The sequence below is a fragment of the Acromyrmex echinatior genome, chromosome 7, assembly GCF_024713525.1.
Source record: "Acromyrmex echinatior isolate Ae372 chromosome 7, ASM2471352v2, whole genome shotgun sequence".
Lineage (NCBI taxonomy): Eukaryota > Metazoa > Arthropoda > Insecta > Hymenoptera > Formicidae > Acromyrmex > Acromyrmex echinatior.
In genome coordinates, this window is record NC_141858.1 from 1,798,817 (window position 1) to 1,817,630 (window position 18,814).

At 36.6% G+C, this 18,814-nt stretch overlaps 1 pseudogene; it reads left to right on the forward strand.

The window, feature by feature from the left end:
• The first annotated feature begins 11,239 nt into the window (after positions 1-11,239).
• Positions 11,240-18,377, forward strand: LOC147908947 (uncharacterized; annotated as a pseudogene).
• Positions 18,378-18,814: the final 437 nt, after the last annotated feature.

The window sequence follows — 18,814 nt, forward strand, 5'->3', positions numbered from 1 at the left end:
TGTGTGTGTGTGTGTATATATATATATATATATATATATATATATATATATATATATAATAATATAATCATAGGTGTACAAATAAATTTCCGCCGTTTGACAAAAGACGGCGCCATTAGCAAGCTATGGTTAAAATTGTCTGATGTAAAACATTATATCGTAAAGTTGGACATCTGTCAATAATATAATCTTGAAATACTAGCGATTTTGTATCAGCATCATATATTTTTTTTGTACGAAAATGCCGAGTTTTGAGCCGAATAAGCGTCATTTGCGGGAACTTTTGATTTATTTCTTTAATTTGAAGAAATCTGCAGCTGAGGCTCATCGATTGCTTGTAGAAGCATATGGTGAGGCTGCCTTAAGTGAGACAAGTTGTCATGAATGGTTTCAAAAATTTAAGAACGGTGAATTTGACATCGAAGACAAAGAACGTAGCGGAAGGCCGAAAGTGTACGAAGACGCGGAATTGGAAACATTATTGAATGAAGATTCGTGCCAAACGCAAAAAGAATTTGCACTTACATTAAAAGCGACTCAATAAGCAATTTCACATCAATAAATGCTTAATTTTTTATAAAAAAACGGCGGAAACTTATTTGTACACCTAATATATTTTTATCATACATATAATTAATTTTATCTTTTATACATATTGCAACATATTTAAATCAACTTTTGACAACACATTTATTAATTAACCCTGCTTTCTTGTTGTCCAACGATGAAATAGTCTTGACGATTGTCTTTAGATGATTTGTATGATTTTTCTTACGACATTCACTTGGTAATTTTTTAATATCTATTGACGATATATATACAATATTTATACAATATTTATTGTGACATGAATATATGCTTTATAATTTTGTTCTTAGAGTTCATTCAATATTTAAATATTTTGTATTAATTTTAAAATTTTGTTCAATTTGAGAAATACTTAGTATAGTCGAAACGTTCCATGTTATCTATACAATATCGAAACTATAATACTAATTTGTGATGTAAAATGAAATATTATATATATATTTTTGATACTTCCACGAATACTTCCTATATAAAGATTATGTTTTTTGCGGGTTCCCTCCGTGTTCAGATCCATTCTTGGAATGCCAACGTTTCGTGAACTTTGTAGTCCACTTCATCAGAGCGAGTAGCCTGATACAGTATCAGGCTGCTTCTCGCAACAAAAAGAATTTAAAAAGGAAATGAAAATTTAAGAGCGAAAGAATTACGTATAACTATATGTATATAACTCAACGGAAATAAATTGAAATCGGACAGCAATGACAGCAATGATAATAACAATATTAAAGAAAGAGATTTAAAAAGTTTATAAATTTTATAATAGGATAGCTAGGCGGGTTCTAACTTACTATGTATTAGTGTACACATATATGATGTGTATGAGTTGTGTGAGGAAGTCAGGGAGGGAAAAGTGCCTCACAGATGTTGGGAAGGGGGAAGCGCGTCACCGAGGTCTATGATAGAGAGGGAAGGATTCGTTCTTTCTCTCTCTCACCCGTTGCGTTCTCTCTTTAACCTCTTGTCTTCTTTCTCCTATCCATTGTAAGCTGCAGTTCTCTCTCTTCTACCTGTTGCAGTCCTATACTCGTTACTTGCACTCTCTTTCTCCCGTTGCGCTCTCTCCCATGTTGTCTTTTCTTCTTGCACGTGATTTAATTAAATGGATATGCTATTTAATGATACGATTTTTAATGATACGATTTAGAAAATAATTATATTATTTTTATGAATTTGTAATAATATAACCTAGTAACGTCAATTATGATAATACTTTTTTTTAAATAATGTAGTACAAAAAATGATCAAGTGCGCTTTCTTCGACTAATTCAATACTACTACCAAGATATGAAGAAGAAGATACTAGAGATAAAATAATTTTATATGAAAAGAATATATTTTTTAATATACATTTATCAAATGCGACGATATATACGATATTATGAAACGCGATATCAATAGATTCGATATGAGCGATTACGCGATCGACAATGCTTACGACATACCGCTAGTAAATAAAAAAATTTCGCTAGTAAATAAAAAAGTTTGCTGAAAGACGAAAACAATGGCGCGATCATGACTGATTATGATTTGTCGGGCTTAGAGCAAAAATGTACACCTTGCGCATTTACGTTTCTTTTTTTTTTTCGTATTTATGTATTTTTTTAATAAAATATATTTGTATAATGATGTACAGGGTCAGACAAAATGATCTCCCACATTTTAATCTTTAATAAAAACGCCATTGTAAATGCTATTTAGATTTTATTTTTATTAACTGAAAATTTATGCTATGCCATTTGTTTTTATTGAGTTTTGAAAATTACAGAGTCCAAGTGGCGACCATTTTTTTCGATACACATTCGAAGCTGATTTCTAAAAGTTTCCATCACTCGAGCAATAATTTGAGGCGATATTCCTGTAATTTCTTGGCGTATTGCTGTTTTCAATTCGTCAATGGTTCGGGGGTGGTGTTGAAAAACCTTCGCTTTCAGGTAGCCCCAAAGGAAAAAGTCGCATGGGGCAAGATCGGGTGAACGCGCAGGTCACCCAACGTCTCCACGAAACGAGATTACGCGTCCTGGAAACATTTCCCTTAAAACGTCCATTGTCCTTCTTGCCATATGAGCCGTAGCTCCATCCTGTTGAAACCACACATCCGAATGTTCTCGCCCGTCCAATTCATGACGACAACTGAAATGGCAAGGCGTGAGCTACCAACCGACTACGCTAAGCTCCCCCTCTCTTCAGTGGTTCGGGGACAGTGGCGGTGTAAAATGTGGGAGATCATTTTGCCGGACCCAGTATAATATATTTAATATGTTTAATATGAATATTATGTCTAGTATAGTATGTACGTATATACGTATGTACATATGTATATATATATGTATATATATATATATGTTTGTACGCATGCACGTACGAGGTCTGTTCAAAAACTATCGCGAATTTTGTGTTTTTTCAAAAATTATTTATTTATTCATGAATATCTATATTATCCCCTTCAAAGTAATCCCCATCAGATATTATACACTTGTACCAACGTTTTTTCCAATCCTCGAAGCACTTCAAAAAATCATTTTTTGTGATCTTATTCAACTCCTCCTTCGATGCCGTCTTTATCTCCTCAATCGTAGCGTAGCGTCGTCCTTTCATGGGCCTCTTCAGTTTCGGGAACAAGAAAAAGTCAAAGGGGGCCAGATCTGGGGAATACGGTGACTGCGGCATCATTAGTGTGTTGTTTTTGGCCAAAAATTCGCGCACAAGCAACGATGTGTGAGCAGGGGCGTTATCATGGTGCAAAAGCCAATTTTTGTTCTTCCACAAATCCGGGCGTTTCTGGCGGATTGCTTCGCGCAAATTGCGCATAACTTGCAGGTAATATTCCTTATTGACCGTTCTACCCTGTGGCAAGAACTCATGATGCACCACGCCCTTGCAATCGAAGAAAACTGTAAGCAAAACCTTCACATTCGACCGAATTTGGCGCGCTTTTTTCGGTCTTGGCTCGTGCGGCAGCTTCCATTGGGATGATTGAGCTTTGGTTTCCACGTCATAACCATAAACCCATGATTCGTCACCAGTTATGACCCTCTGGAGCACATTTGTTTTCACACAAAATTTGATACAGATTCTTTGATCCATTTTTTGAATAGGCAAAAATCGAAGACGAGCCAAAACACGTGCAAGCAAAGCAGCTGTCAAAAATTAACTGAACATTCAAAATGGCCGAACTTGTCGGCATAAGTGAGAGACATGAGTACCAACATAACGCCACAAAAAAATCGAAAATCGAATATACGTAACCCGCGGAAATTCAAAATTCGCGGTACTTTTTGAACAGACCTCGTATATACGTATGTATGTACATATGTGTATATCGACGTATGGACATGTATACTGCATGTATAATAATCATGTATAATATGTATAATATAATATATTTATTAGGTGTTGGAATTAATTCGTAGCGTTTTACAAGTGATGGGAAGTACTTTCATTAATGTATTTTTTAATGCTCATGTGAAATAAATAACATTCTTTCATTAAAAAACGCTACGAATTAATTCCAACACCTAATATATTTAATATATTTATGTGGGAAAAAAAGAATTATACAACTTGTAATAAATTTTGTAATAATTTATTTTTTATAACACATCCTTGTGTATCCAAGAATTGTGTAAATTATTAAATCCAAGCCATTTCATGTAAATCTTGTTTCCTTTTTTATTAGACAATATCTTTTCAATTAGATATACGTGAGATTAGCGACGCGATGCAGCTCATACTCATAGAATCCTCCAATGACCGGTTTTCCGCGGTAATTTTCCAGAAGATACGTCACGAGATTAATTTTCTGTACTTTGACAATTCTAAATACCTCTGTGGTCTAATTTGGCGTGTAACCTTTCTCAAAGATCGTCTTGAATTTGGTCACACGTACCGAGTCACTCACTTTGAATCACGGGAGTGTGATGGTCTTTACGCTAAACCGTGTTTAAGAGTTTGTCAGCGTTCGTGGGAGTCATCGGATGAGCCGCATGCTCGATATGCTTTCGCGCGTCGTATTCCGACACTAGACGCGGAAACAAGTCGATCCATTTGTAATTTCCACTGTGCGTAAATTGTTTCCACATATCATTTTTCAACGTTACGATTGAAACTGTTCAACGACAGATGCCTTCATTATGGAATATGCTGAATAATGATTTACGTATGTTTTTTCAGGAGTTTTTGCGTTGTAAAATTCTTTTCCCGGTTTGCAAATTTCAGACATCTTTTATCGTCTCGAATTATCTTTGCGATCGCTATAGCCATCTCATTTCCACTCTTGGTTTTCAGTGGTACGACTCATGCGTGCTTACTCAACACATCGATAACGATGAGAATGTACACAATGCAACAAATATGTTCCCGGACACGAACCACATCTCAGCAACCAATGGTCACATCTGTGCTTTCAAACATGCATTTTAAAGGTTGAACATTTTGCTATCATCTGTCAAAGTTTCATTCATTTTGGTTGACATATAACGAAGATATGACAGTTCATGTTAAACAAGATTTTGGTCGAGGTAGAAATTTTAATATGGAACAAAGAGCAGTGATTAAATTTAACGCAAAACTTGGTAAAAGTGCATCAGAAACATTTCGATCGATGCAACAAGTAGCAGTCAATGTTTAGGTCGTACAGCTGTTTTTGAGTAGCATAAGCGTTTTTTGGAAGGCAGAGAGATCCTTGAAGATGACAAAAAATCAGGACGACCAATTTTGGTTCGAACACCCGAAATGATCGAAAAAGTACATGATTTTGTTGCAAACGATCGCAATGCATCATTAAAAATGATGGCGGAGGCTTTAAATATCAGTAGAGAAACGATTCGACCATATTACATGAAGATTTGGGTAAAACGAAGGTTTGTGCGAAGGTTTGTTCCACACACAAAAATCAGCGAGAATCAATTATTCCAGAGACATCGTTGCAGCCGCAGAAAATAATCCAAACTTCCTAAAATCAATTGTTACGGGTGATGAAACATAGTGCTTTCAATATGATTCAGAAACTAAGCGTCAAAATGCGGAATGGAAGTCAAAAAATTCATCACAAGCAAAAAAAGTACGAAAAGTTCCATCAAAAATCAAGACAATGCTCATCACATTCTTTGATAGCAAAGGTATTATCCACAAAGAGTTTGTTCCAACTGGCCAAACAATTACTGGTGCACATTATCTCGAAGTTTTAAAGCGATTGATGAGCAGAATTCATCGTATTCGCCCCGAATATCGTGATCCAGAAAATTGATCTTTGTTGCATGATAATGCACCGAGTCACACTTCATTGTTTGGCTCGAAATCGTGTCTCTATGTTAAACCATCCACCGTATTCACCTGATTTGGCCCCCTGCGACTTCTCATTATTCCCAAAATTGAAATTGAAATTGAAAGGACGCTTTTTTGATGACATTCCGACCATCCAATCAGCTTCTACACGGGCACTAGAGGCAATTCCGCAAACTGAGCTAGAACATGCATTTGAATCACTATTGAATCGCTGTAACAAGTGTATTGAAGCCAGAGGAGAATATTTTGAATAATAAAACCAAAAAATATGGATATTGTTGTTTCAATTATGATTTTCAGGCCCTATCCGGGAACATATTTGTCGCACTGTGTAGTGGTAACTTTTGTTGAATCGTGTTTAAGGGCGCATCTCGATCACATCAGTCTGCCACAGATCATCATATCTATAAACTATGACACGTCTGCCTGGAAAATTTTGTCTCATCGGAGCGTACAGTTCTTTCACCAGTCGCCATTTTTCGAGACTTTTCTTCTCAGACATGTTACATTATGTTATTATTATTGCTGTATAATGCGTAAAATATCACAAAGTTCTTACGCAAAGTTCAAGTTTGTTCATCGGCATTTTGATGTTAACTAAAATGTGAATCTCGTTTCAATTTATAATAAAGCTTCACAAAACTCCTAGATAAAAGACAATATTTCGTTATCGTAGGCGTTGTGACCTGCCTGACGCAAGAACAATCCTCAAGCAATCGAAGATGATCTATTAGCTTGTTAGAAATGTAATTATTCCCAATGAACATAATCGATTTTATTATCATTTAGGATCATGGTGTATGATATTACACCTTTTCCTACTGTTTTACCTAACTTGTTGTTTAGTTTCTTGGTGCATAGCATACCCGTTTCCAATGTTGTATTTTACTTGACACCAAGGTATTATATTCTTATATTTGTACCCTTGGCTACTCGCTATTGAATTATCCGCTTTTTGACTGCGCCTATAATTATATTAATTGCCAACAGTATACTTTTATATGCTTTATCATTCTCTGTATAAATAGTATCGTCGGCAATTCTTTTAAAAATTAATTTGTATCAGGTGTACCTTTGTACTTTACTTCATCTACGATGACTAAGTATGAGTTTCCGTTCGTGGGATTTGTATGACTATCCCTTATTGCAAAACACGACAAAGCATTCGTGGACTATCAAGACTGCGACTCAGCTGGAGAAATCTAGATATATTCTCTTTGCTCTGCAAGTTGCTAAAAAAAAAACATCATGAAAGCAACTAAAACTTACTTCGATCATTGTAAATTAATCAACATGAAATTTATCTAAATTTTTTCCATACGATGATCTGAATCTAGATTTTGACAAATACAAAACTGTTGTCTTATATGATATGTACGTACGTTTTCGTACGTCTTATTACCAAATTCCTCGGAAAAATATTATCGTGAAATATTATTGAACATGAAAAATCTTTCTTTACGGTTATCATTGACTGCTTGCGACAAAACGAATCCATCAAGCGGTATCGTGGATGTGCAATTAGAATTTGAATTCATGGAAAATGTACTACGCGAATACTACAGTCTATTGTCTCATACACGACTGCGTGATCGAATATAGCCTAATGTCCAATGTAATACGCAAGATTACGTAAATTATCATTGTTGAAAAAAATACCCTCCTTCTCTTTTCAGATAAAAATCAAGATTATTTGAGATCGAGCACAATCTCAAAAAGTCGTTCATCGACTATACCAACGTTTGTGAATCTGCAAGGATTTATCGTTGGAAAGAAATTTGTCGTGAAGGAAGTGGCGATGTTGAGAAAAGGAGCCATTCTTTCTCATTATATTTTTACGTGTCCCATGTCATGAAATTTCTTGACAAAGTCAAAAAGGTATTGCGCTTCCTGACTGATTATTATGCGCTTCCTGCTTATCACCATGGATTGCAATGGGAAGACGGGATGATCCCGTATAGTATGGCGAAACGCCTGATTACAATGGCTGTAATTGGTGCGGAAAAGAGTGATGACAATAAAGTTCTTGTATATGTTAAAGGACGTAAAAAACACGAATGACTAGCCGATATACTCAATAACAGCAACTTGACCATTGAGATGCTTGGATGCTGATTATGAAGATATAGATTCTTTACATAATCTAAATGTTATTAATACTATGCTATGTGTAAAACATGTTAAGAATTGTGCGTTACAAAATGTATTTAAAATATACGATTGATGATCGCAACGCCAAAAAGAAAAGTATCAAATTTAAAATAAAGCATGAATTTTTTTAAATATATTTTAATTTCTTTTCCCTTTCCCTATAGTTAAGAATTAATTAACAACTGTTCAGTAATACGATTCAATAAGTATTGAATTAGTCGATAAGAAAGCGCGCTTGATTATTTTTTGTACTACATTATTTAAAAAAAAGTATTATCATAATTGACGTTACTAGGTTATATTATTACAAATTCATAAAAATAATATCATAATTATTTTCTAAATCGTATCATTAAAAATCGTAAACAGCATATCTATTTAATTAAATCACGTGCAAGAAGAAAAGACAACGTGGGAGAGAGCGCAACGGGAGGAAGAGAGAGCACAAGTAATAAGTATAGGACTGCAACGGTGGAAGAGAAAAAAACTGCATCCTACAATGAGTAGGAGAAAGAAGACAATAAGTTAAAGAGAGAACGCAATGGGTGAGAGAGAGAAGGAACGGACCCTTCTCCTTCTACTAGATTTTTTCAGCTCCTAAATCCGGAGTCTTTTTGGACACCCTATATAATATATATGTTATACATATATATATGTATATATATACATATGTATACATATATATATACAACATACATTACACAGTCAATAGTCACATGCATAATTTTTGTACGATGCTGTACGTTTATGAAATGTATGTAAGTATATCATATTCAAAGTGTTTTAGCAAATATATACACTTACAGGTCAATGTACGTTGGTTAACAGCAAGTTGCAATAAGTATATTTTTACTAAATGAACACTGTGACTGTGACTTAGATATATTTTCGGATGCAACCATGTATTTGAAATACATGTATACACGTGTAATGTAATAGCACTTTTTCCTTTATTCCCAATGTCATTTTAACTTAGGATGTAACATGTATTGTCAGTACGTAAATACATTGCACATACATATGTAACTATTCCATCTCTTTTTATTATGTTTAATGGGCCTTTTACAATTATAAGCCATAAATCAGCCATAAATAAGAAGTCAAACGCTAAAAATTGGCTGTGATTGATCAATTTTTAGCTTCTGACTTCTGATTTGTAACTAATGTGTTATTGTAGAAGGCCCATAATAAAAAGAGATAGAAGTTACTCATACTTAGCTTTTCATGCAGATATAATATAAACACAGTCTATTAGTGAACACAGAATATTAGAATTATATTTTATGTGCATTATGTGTACACACATTATAAAATATATTTCTAATTCACATACGTGTGTAGCTACTTCATCTCTTTTTGTTACGTATAACAAAAAGGTGTACTGTTGCCCTCTTTTTTCTACTTTTAATAAAAAGAGATATGTTTTTTTATGATCAAATATTAGTGATATATACTTTTATATTTTCAATATCAGAATATACAACAAACATAAATCAAAGTTAACGATAGTCAAATGCAGATGATCAGACGTAACATCTTAAAAAAAATAATCAAATTACGAATCCTCTGATAAATCCTCATTTTATGTGTATATATATATATATATATATATATATATATATATATATATATATATATATATATATATATATATATATATATATATATACAGGGTTGGCCATATTCGACGGAAAGATGTTTTTTTTTTTCAATCATGGGAAACGTCGTTACTCGATCTAACATCTCTGTCAAAAGTTACAGTGTTGCCAGATCTTTCCGTCGAATATGGCCAACCCTGTATATATATATATATATATATATATATATATATATTAGGTGTTGGAATTAATTCGTAGCGTTTTACAAGAGATGGCACAAGCAGTACACTATTTCGTTGTTACCTATAGTTCTGTATACATTGTAAACATCTATCATAGGACGTCATTTGCCGTACATAACCTTTCTTGAAATCATAACAATACTGTATAATTCATTGAATATGTCAAAATTTGTGCCAGATAAAGTGTTTTTGCGGGGAGTTTTGCTTCATTACTTTAATATGAACAAAAGTGCAGCTGAAGCTCATCGTATTTTAGTGGATGTGTATAGTGAACATGCTCTGGCTGAGCAAACGTGTAGGAAGTGGTTTGCACGTTTTAAAGCTGGTGATTTCGACTTGGATGACAAGGAGCGACCTGGTCAGCCGAAAAAATTTGAAGATAACGATTTGCAGGCACTGCTCAATGAAAACTCATGTCAAACACTTAAAGAATTATCTACGTCATTGGAAGTTGACTTCTCAACAATAGGAAAACGTCTTAAAAGTTTGGGCATGATCCAGAAGGAAGGACATTGGGTCCCATATGAATTGAAACCAAGGGATATTGAGAGACGTTTTCTCACGTGCGAACTGCTGCTTCAACGGCAGAAAAGAAAAGGTTTTTTGCATCGGATTGTTACCGGTGACGAAAGTGGATCCATTATGACAATCCAAAGCGCAGAAAGTCATGGGTTAAGCCCGGCGAACCATCAACATCAGTGGCAAAGCCCAATATCCATGGCTCAAAGCTCCTGCTCTGGTGGGATCAGAAGGGTGTCATATACTACGAACTGCTAAAACCGCATGAAACCGTTACTGGAGATCTCTACCGACGGCAACTGATGCGCTTGAGCCGTGCATTGAAGCAAAAACGGTCGGAATACTTCGAAAGACACGATAAAGTCATCTTGCTGCACGACAATGCTCGCCCACACGTTGCAAAACCGGTAAAAACATACCTGGAAACACTTAAATGGGAAGTGCTACCGCACCCGCCGTATTCTCCTGATATTGCACCTAGCGACTACCACTTGTTTCGATCATTAGCTCATAGCTTGTGTGAGCAGAAGTTCACATCTTACGAAGATTGTACAAAATGGTTCGATTCCTGGATTTCATCTAAAGATGAACAGTTCTTCCGACGCGGTATTCATTCACTGCCCGAAAGATGGTCAAAAGTAGTAGAAAGTGATGGGAAGTACTTTCATTAATGTATTTTTTAATGCTCATGTGAAATAAATAACATTCTTTCATTAAAAAAACGCTACGAATTAATTCCAACACCTAATATATATATATTAGATGCGCAACTAAGTTCCCGCTGTTTGTCAACAGATAGCTCCAGCAGTAAGTGCTGGTCGATTCTGACATAACCTAAACGTCATGAACCAAGCTTAGACATATGGTAAACAAACCGCTTTGAAACATTAGTGATTTTGTTTTTACGTCATATTCTTTTGGTTGTGTGAAAATGTCTGATTTTGTGCCAAATAATCGTCATATGCGGGAAGTATTGATTTTCTTCTTTCATTCGAAGAAAACGGCGGCTGAAGCGCATAGAGAGCTCCAAAAAAAATTTAAAGGAACAATTTTCGTGTTGTTTGTTTTAGAAAAAATTAAGTTTAGAGAAATATAAAAAATATTATTCTTACATAATTATACATGTAATTATAAATGTAATTATATATTTTTTTACATTTGACAAACTTGATTTCTTCTAAAATAAAAATTTTAATGCGAAAATTGTCTTTTTAATTATTCTTCGTGTCTTTTTATTATTATTATTGTTTATTTTGTTACACTAAAAAGTAATTTTACAAAAAAAAAAGGAGCATGTATGGACATTTATAAATATATTTCATATATAATTGGATATATGTATATGTTTATGAATATTTACATGTTTATGTATATGTTTATACACACACACACACACACACACACACACACACATATATATATAATAGTATACAGTAAGTCAAGTAAGAGCGTGGTTAATCAGTGTTGCACCATTTCATGTTATTAGCCTTGAGATAAGTTCGAATAGTTTCGTACGATATATCTTTTCTGCTTCAATTTTGCTTGTCCTTGACGCAGTGTTAAGCCAGGATTCCGCGAAAACAGATTCACTATTTTTTTATCGTCTTTTTTGTCCATCTACTTTGTACTTTCGAGCTACGTTCTGTACGTTCCACGGTAAATCATCGACATTTTTTGCCACATTATATCGCTGCACCCACTTCTATACGAATGATTTCGTTTTTTTTTTCATATATTTAGCAACTGCTAATTGTGATATTTTTGGGTGAGTGCAGAGGAACACAGCTTCATAGTGTGACGCGTATTTGATACTCATGGTGCTTAATGTGATTCTCTTAAGAAAGTTCAATGACAACTGAATCTTCCTTGATAGTGCATCAAGGATAAAGGTGCCCTCTATGGATTCATGATAGATTTAGGACGATATCTTTTATTAGCTTTGAATAAGGCTTGTGGAGTTTGGCGCGTGTTTTTGACCGGTGCGGACGTGTCTGCGTTTAGTGTCGCGTCGTGTGTTGCATCATCCGCTCTTTTCAGAGTGACCTGTGTCTTTTTGAGTCATTATTTGACTCGCATTCTCACTATATCTTCTTTCTATTTGCGCCTAACTCTCCTTGCCTATACTTTTAGCGGTATTTTGAAAAACTATGAGAGTGCGCCTTCCATGGGAGGCGGTCCCGTGGCGGGGTGGATCTCCCTCTCCCGCTCCCCTGGTTTCTGCAAACGGCGTCACCCTCACTAGTGTTTCGGTCGAACATTTTGATGCCTTCGCTAAAGAAATACTTGCTAGGGCAACGAACGATACGCGTGAGCAGATGGACGTTACAATTGATCGCGCGGCCAAAAGAGCCAATCGAGAACTTGGTACTTGAGCAACACGAATATGCCAAACGCCGTAACGACCGGGCCTGAGCCCGGACAAAGCTACTTCTGTCTCTGTCTTTGTCCCTCTATCTGACAGTGTGGCACATGCTCAACAGGTTTCTCACAACCTCTCTGACAACAGGTGGTCCGACTGATCGCGCACCTTTTATTGTCCATATGCAGGTGAGCAGCGATTGCATAACCAAAAACGCGTTCGAAGTTTTAATGAAGAGACAAGTCGCTAAGGTTGTGCACTCGTTGTACATAGGTTGTACATAGTATCTATGAAAAAGGTCTCGCGTGGTAAAATTTCGGTTGAAATGCGCACTTATGAAACAGCCAATAACCTTGTGACTAACTCTGACCTCATCAAGGCAGGATACTCAATTTTTATTCCTACTTTTAAGATAATGCGCTCAGGTATAATAAGAGGCATTCCGACTTCTGTAACGGATCAAGAACTAAAATTAAATCTTAAATCTTCTTGTTATGTAATCGAAATTAAAAGACTTAACAGACGTGTCGTTAAGAAAAGCGGTGTCGAATACACCCCTTTCACTTCAGTTAACCTTAAATTTGCTGGGCAGATTCTCCCTAGACAATTTCTTTTCTATGATTCTTACGAAGTCCTTTTTGTCCCTAGAGTTAAAACATGCTTTTCTTGCTTCAGAGTTGGCCACATTCGGAAGTTTTGTAAGAGTCGTCCGAGATGCAGGCTGTGTGGTAAGGATGTTCCCAAAGAAGACGAGACGTGTGAGAGGCAAAACCTCCCCCTCCCAAATGTATCAATTGGAGACTATATCACTACATCGACAAGTTGCCCTCTTTTTATCAAACAGAAAGAAGTACAGACGATCGCAGCCACCGAAAATATCTTTCTTGATGCTAGGATAGGTTATCGTCTACGGACTCTCGATCTACCTTTAGATCCAGTGCTGACTTAGGTAGTACGCGTAGCGTTCACTTTGCAGATGATGATTATTATAATTTCCCTTTACTTCCGCCAAAGAATGATAACACCCCTCACTCGTTCGTCAGTTATAATAAATTCTCCCCCCTTGAAAATGCAGATACCTCTAATCGTACGCCAAAGTTTCTGCTAAGAATTCTACTCCTCGTACTTCACCCGAACATCCACGATCCCTGCGTCAGGGAACGGGTGCTTCCCGTCTAATATCCCCTCTCCCATCTTTACTGCGGAACAACGATAAACACAAGCAGGACCTTTCCAATACCTGTGCCACTTCCCCTCGCAATACTAACAATGCTAATAATAATTCCACATCATTAGAAGAAGCTAGGAAGGAATATCTAATATCTCCTAACGGCATATCTCTCAACATATCGAGAGACGATGTTCTCCTTAATCATGATCGAGCCAATTACTCACGTGATAACTACTTTCATGAACATGATAGACTTCCTACTGGACACATAGATATGGCCATGCTTTCCATGATTCTTAAACAATTCTTAGATCATATAAGTTCATACATAGAATCGCACCCTCCTCGCTTCTACCGGTAGCCGACTGAATATGACGACTCGCGCATTTATTATGATAGTTATCAAGCTGATACTCCTCGCTTTTTCTGACGATCGCGCTTACAACTATTACTAATTTTTCTGTTACTTTACTCTATCTCACATTTCACTTTAATACTAATATTACTCATGTCTTCTAACAAACCTATCTCTATTGCTAGTTAGAATTGTAAGGATTTAGGGGAAGCTTCCGGAATTTCGAGCTAATAATTACACATACGACCTCTGGTGCCTCCAAGAGACTATGGTCACCGAGAATATTTATTTACACTCTAACATTTTTAACTTTATTAGAGGTGATATTCGCTGCCTCGGTCAACGCAGGGTAACTATTGCTATTAAAAAGTGGTCATTCCGCTATGATCTTCTTGATCACTCACCTGGGCCATTACTCAATCGAGCTCATCAGTATCAAGCTTTACACTCAAGGTCCTTCCTTTGTCATTATTACATATACAGATCCGTCGTCACGACATCCGTCGTCACGAACTCCTTTTACGGTTATTGAGGGCCTGCTTGATTATATTGCGAATCAATCCCATGCTGTCCTCCTAGGCGACTTCAACTTGCACAACATAGCTTGGGACTGTTCGATTACTGATTCCCTTGGCAGATATCTTTTAAACTTCCTTGAAGATCGTTATTAACCTGAATATTCTCCCTTGCCTAAGAACTACATTTAAGTATAAAATTAAGTTTAATTCTCTTCAAATGAAGGTCTTTATTCACAAGTTAACTTGTATTGACTTTGTCTCTATTTTAGTAACGACAGACGATACTACCTCTTAATATGATAATTTTGTAAAAGAGATCAAAGGCATCTTGAACTTTGTTCCCTCCTGGATCACGTACTCCGAAATCAAAACCGATGGTTGAGAAACGTCCCCCCCCCCTTGATAGACTGAAGAATGCCAGGCCGGTTGACGCCAGACACGAGGCAAAGAGATTCTGGAACCGTCAATCAAGCTCAGAGAACTATAATGCTTATAAGCGCACTGCTTCGATATGTAGGGGCGTCCTCAGAAGAACCAAGAGAAGAAAATGAAAAGAACTATGCAACAGTTTTAACGCTCCGTCTGCTAAAATTTGAAGGTTGGTCAAAGCTTTTAAAAACCGACGTTTAGTCATTTACAGGGTTGGCCATATTCGACGGAAAGATGTTTTTTTTTTCAATCATGGGAAACGTCGTTACTCGATCTAACATCTCTGTCAAAAGTTACAGTGTTTGCCAGATCTTTCCGTCGAATATGGCCAACCCTGTATTCCGTTCCGTTATGTCATCTGGCCAGTCGCTATCAACTGCACAGGAAAATGCGATTAATAAAATGTGTCCTCCCTCTTGTAGTCCTCGAGATACCGTCTCACAGTGTAACCTTTTTAAAGATACCTCCACACAGTGCGAAAGCGCTAAATTCTTGGACAATCCTTTTACTATGAAGGAGTTATTCCTAGCTATTGATTCAGTCAAAACTAGATCAGCTTGAAGGGCCGACCAGATTGACTACATAATTAAGAACTTAACACCGGATAGTCTTTCTGTGCTATTACAAATTTATAACAATCTTTTTTGTCAAGGAATTTTCCCTGCGAAATGGAATAAGTCAATGGTCGTTCTTATCCCTAAACCAAATGGAAAAGGTGTCGGACCGATTTCTCTTCTCTCGTACCTCTTAAAGATTATGGAAAAAATTATCTATCTGAGGTTGAGGTGGTTTATTGAATCCAATGCCATATTGCCGCTTAACCAAACAAGCTTCTGCTCCCAGTGTGCCTGCTCTGACAATTTTGTTGCTCTGACAAATTATATTCAGGGCGCCTTTATTAATAATGCCCTTACTATGTGCATTTTTGGACATCGAGGGAGCGTTCGACAACATGATTCCTTCTATATTAATTAAAGATTTACAACATTTTGGGATCCCGCCCAAAATCATTAAATTCATAAGTAATCTTCTTTCTAACAGACAAATTACGTTCATTTGTGATGGCGTGCTTAAAGGTCCGTACATCGCTTTGAAAGGGTCCTCCTCAAGGGTCCTTAGCCCTTTGCTCTTCAACCTCTGTGCGGATATTAATAATGTCTACATGAAGACACCCTTCTCTTACAATATGCGGACGACGTCGTTATCTTCTCAAATCAAAACGCTAAAGATCGAGACGCTGAAGATGCTAGATCGTCGGTTCAATTTTCACTAAACAATATACATTTACTTGAGAAACAGGGGCTTGGAAGTTTCCCCCTCAAAAACCCAATGGATGCTCTTTACAAGGAAGAGACAATCACATCCGGACATTAAACTACATATTCGGAATGTAGAAATTCCTAGAGTACAATCTGCCATCTTTCTGGGCTTCACTCTCGACCCCAAGTTGAGCGGCAAAGAGCACCTAAAGATCCTGGTCAATAAGGGACGCAATCTTACAAAAATACTAGCAGTTCTCGCAGGCACTAAATGGGGATCTCATCCAAACCTACTTCTTACCCTTTATAGAGCTCATCCAAATCTACTTCTTACCCTTTATAGAGCTGCATTTCGCTCTATACGGATGTCAAGTGTTCAAGCTCAAGGGCAATAAGACTTAATTTTTACAATTGGAAAGGTTAGTCAACCGAAACCTGCGTCTTGCTCTCGGATACCGACTATCTACACCTATCAGCGTCATTATGGCAAAGGAAGCCTCTCTTAACATTAGATTTGGCTATATGACCTCGAAGTTCATCTATAAGACTTTCTCCAGGAAGAACTCCCCAGTGCTGCACAGCTTTGAAAGCTTGGAACAGGTTGCATACTCTCCCTCAAGAAGACAGCGGGCCCTAGCTACTGTACCTGCGTTCAAGTACTATGTAATGCAGAAATACTCACTTAAAATCATCCACAGATCCAACATGCTTATAAACACAGTTATAAAAGCTATACTTATATCCATCAATTTGACAGTTCCCTCACCAATGTTCCTAAGAAAGCGAATACACCAAGCCCGATTCCTAGAAACTATAACCACATACGTCACAATCGCGGTCCCATTATTTACACCAATGATTCTAAATCCGTTAGCGAGGATCGCGTGGGCTCCGCAATCTATTCACCAGATCTTAACGTTACACTCAAGTTCAAGCTTCCCCCGGAGACTTCAATTTTCTCAGCCGAGTCTTGGGCTATCCTTCAGGCGATTAATCTTATCGAAGATCGATGTTGTGACGAAGCTTCCATCTGTTCTAACTCTTTAAGTGCTCTTCAGGCTATATTGTCTTACAATTCTAGAAATGCAAACCATATTATATTAGATATTAAGGATCGTCTGTCCTTTTTAACGTAATATGGTTTCAAAATTAATTTTATTTGGACTCCTGGTCATAAAGGTATAATTGGTAACGAGACTGTAGACTATCTTGCCAACGAGGCAAAGGTGTCCCTTAGTGGACACCGGCCTAAATTAAAAATACTATTTCAAGACTTTTTTATGATCTCCAAACAATCCCTCAACATTAAATTTCAAGCATACTTAGATCATTGCGCAACATTTAAAAGGCAGCTATATGATGATTTTCATAGAAGTAACTCAGCTAAGCCTTGGTTCTATCATAAGAATCTTAAAAGAAAGGAGACCATCTCCAGAATTAGATCTAACCATTATAATCTAGCATACAGCCTGCATCGTAAAAATATTGTCAATTCGCCTGCATGTCCCTGTGGTGACCCTAATCAGGATATTAATCATATTCTCTTTTATTGCAAACTTTGTATTCATAAATCGACTAAATTTCGTGATTATCTAAAAAAAACACTTCCCGCTTCATCCCCTTAATTCATTGTATGATTAATAATCCTCCTTCCTACCTTGTGTCGTCTAATTACTGCATATCTCAAATCTTTAAACCTCAGTATCTGACTTCCATGAACATGTCTTTGTTTTAAGGGAGGGGTGGAGAACTTTGTTTCTCTCCTCTCCCAGGCGGCGCCCTTGCCTGGTTACTTGTTTCAGCTACTAGGTTCACTCTGGTCGGAATTGCTGCTACTCCGCGGCAAGGGCCAATTAATATTGAACAAGAAGAAGAAGAAGTTGAGTAAGGCCGACCATGATCTTACTTGACTTACTGTATATATATATATATATATATATATATATATATATATATATATATACAGGGTGCATTACCAAAATTCAAATTTCATTTTAAATTTTCCGCTATATTGTGCCTCCGCCAGAGGTTGTTGTTGACGTTCGAGAAAGCCTGATGCTTCTAGTAAACAGTCATATTCTCAAAATGGCGATGTTGAAACCAAGTACAGAGTATAATCGAAGAGCCGCGATCATTGAAGGTCTTCGCGCTGGGCGCTTAGTAACGGAAATAATTCGGTTTTTTGGATACTCGAGATTAACGTTTATGATGTTTATGATGTAGCAAAATATACGACTTTAGAACAGTCCAACGAAGGTTGTATGTCCAGTATGCCAGCGAGGAAGAATCATTTGAAAGGACGCACCGCGAAGACTCCCTCAGTCATTGAAAGGGATTAAGCG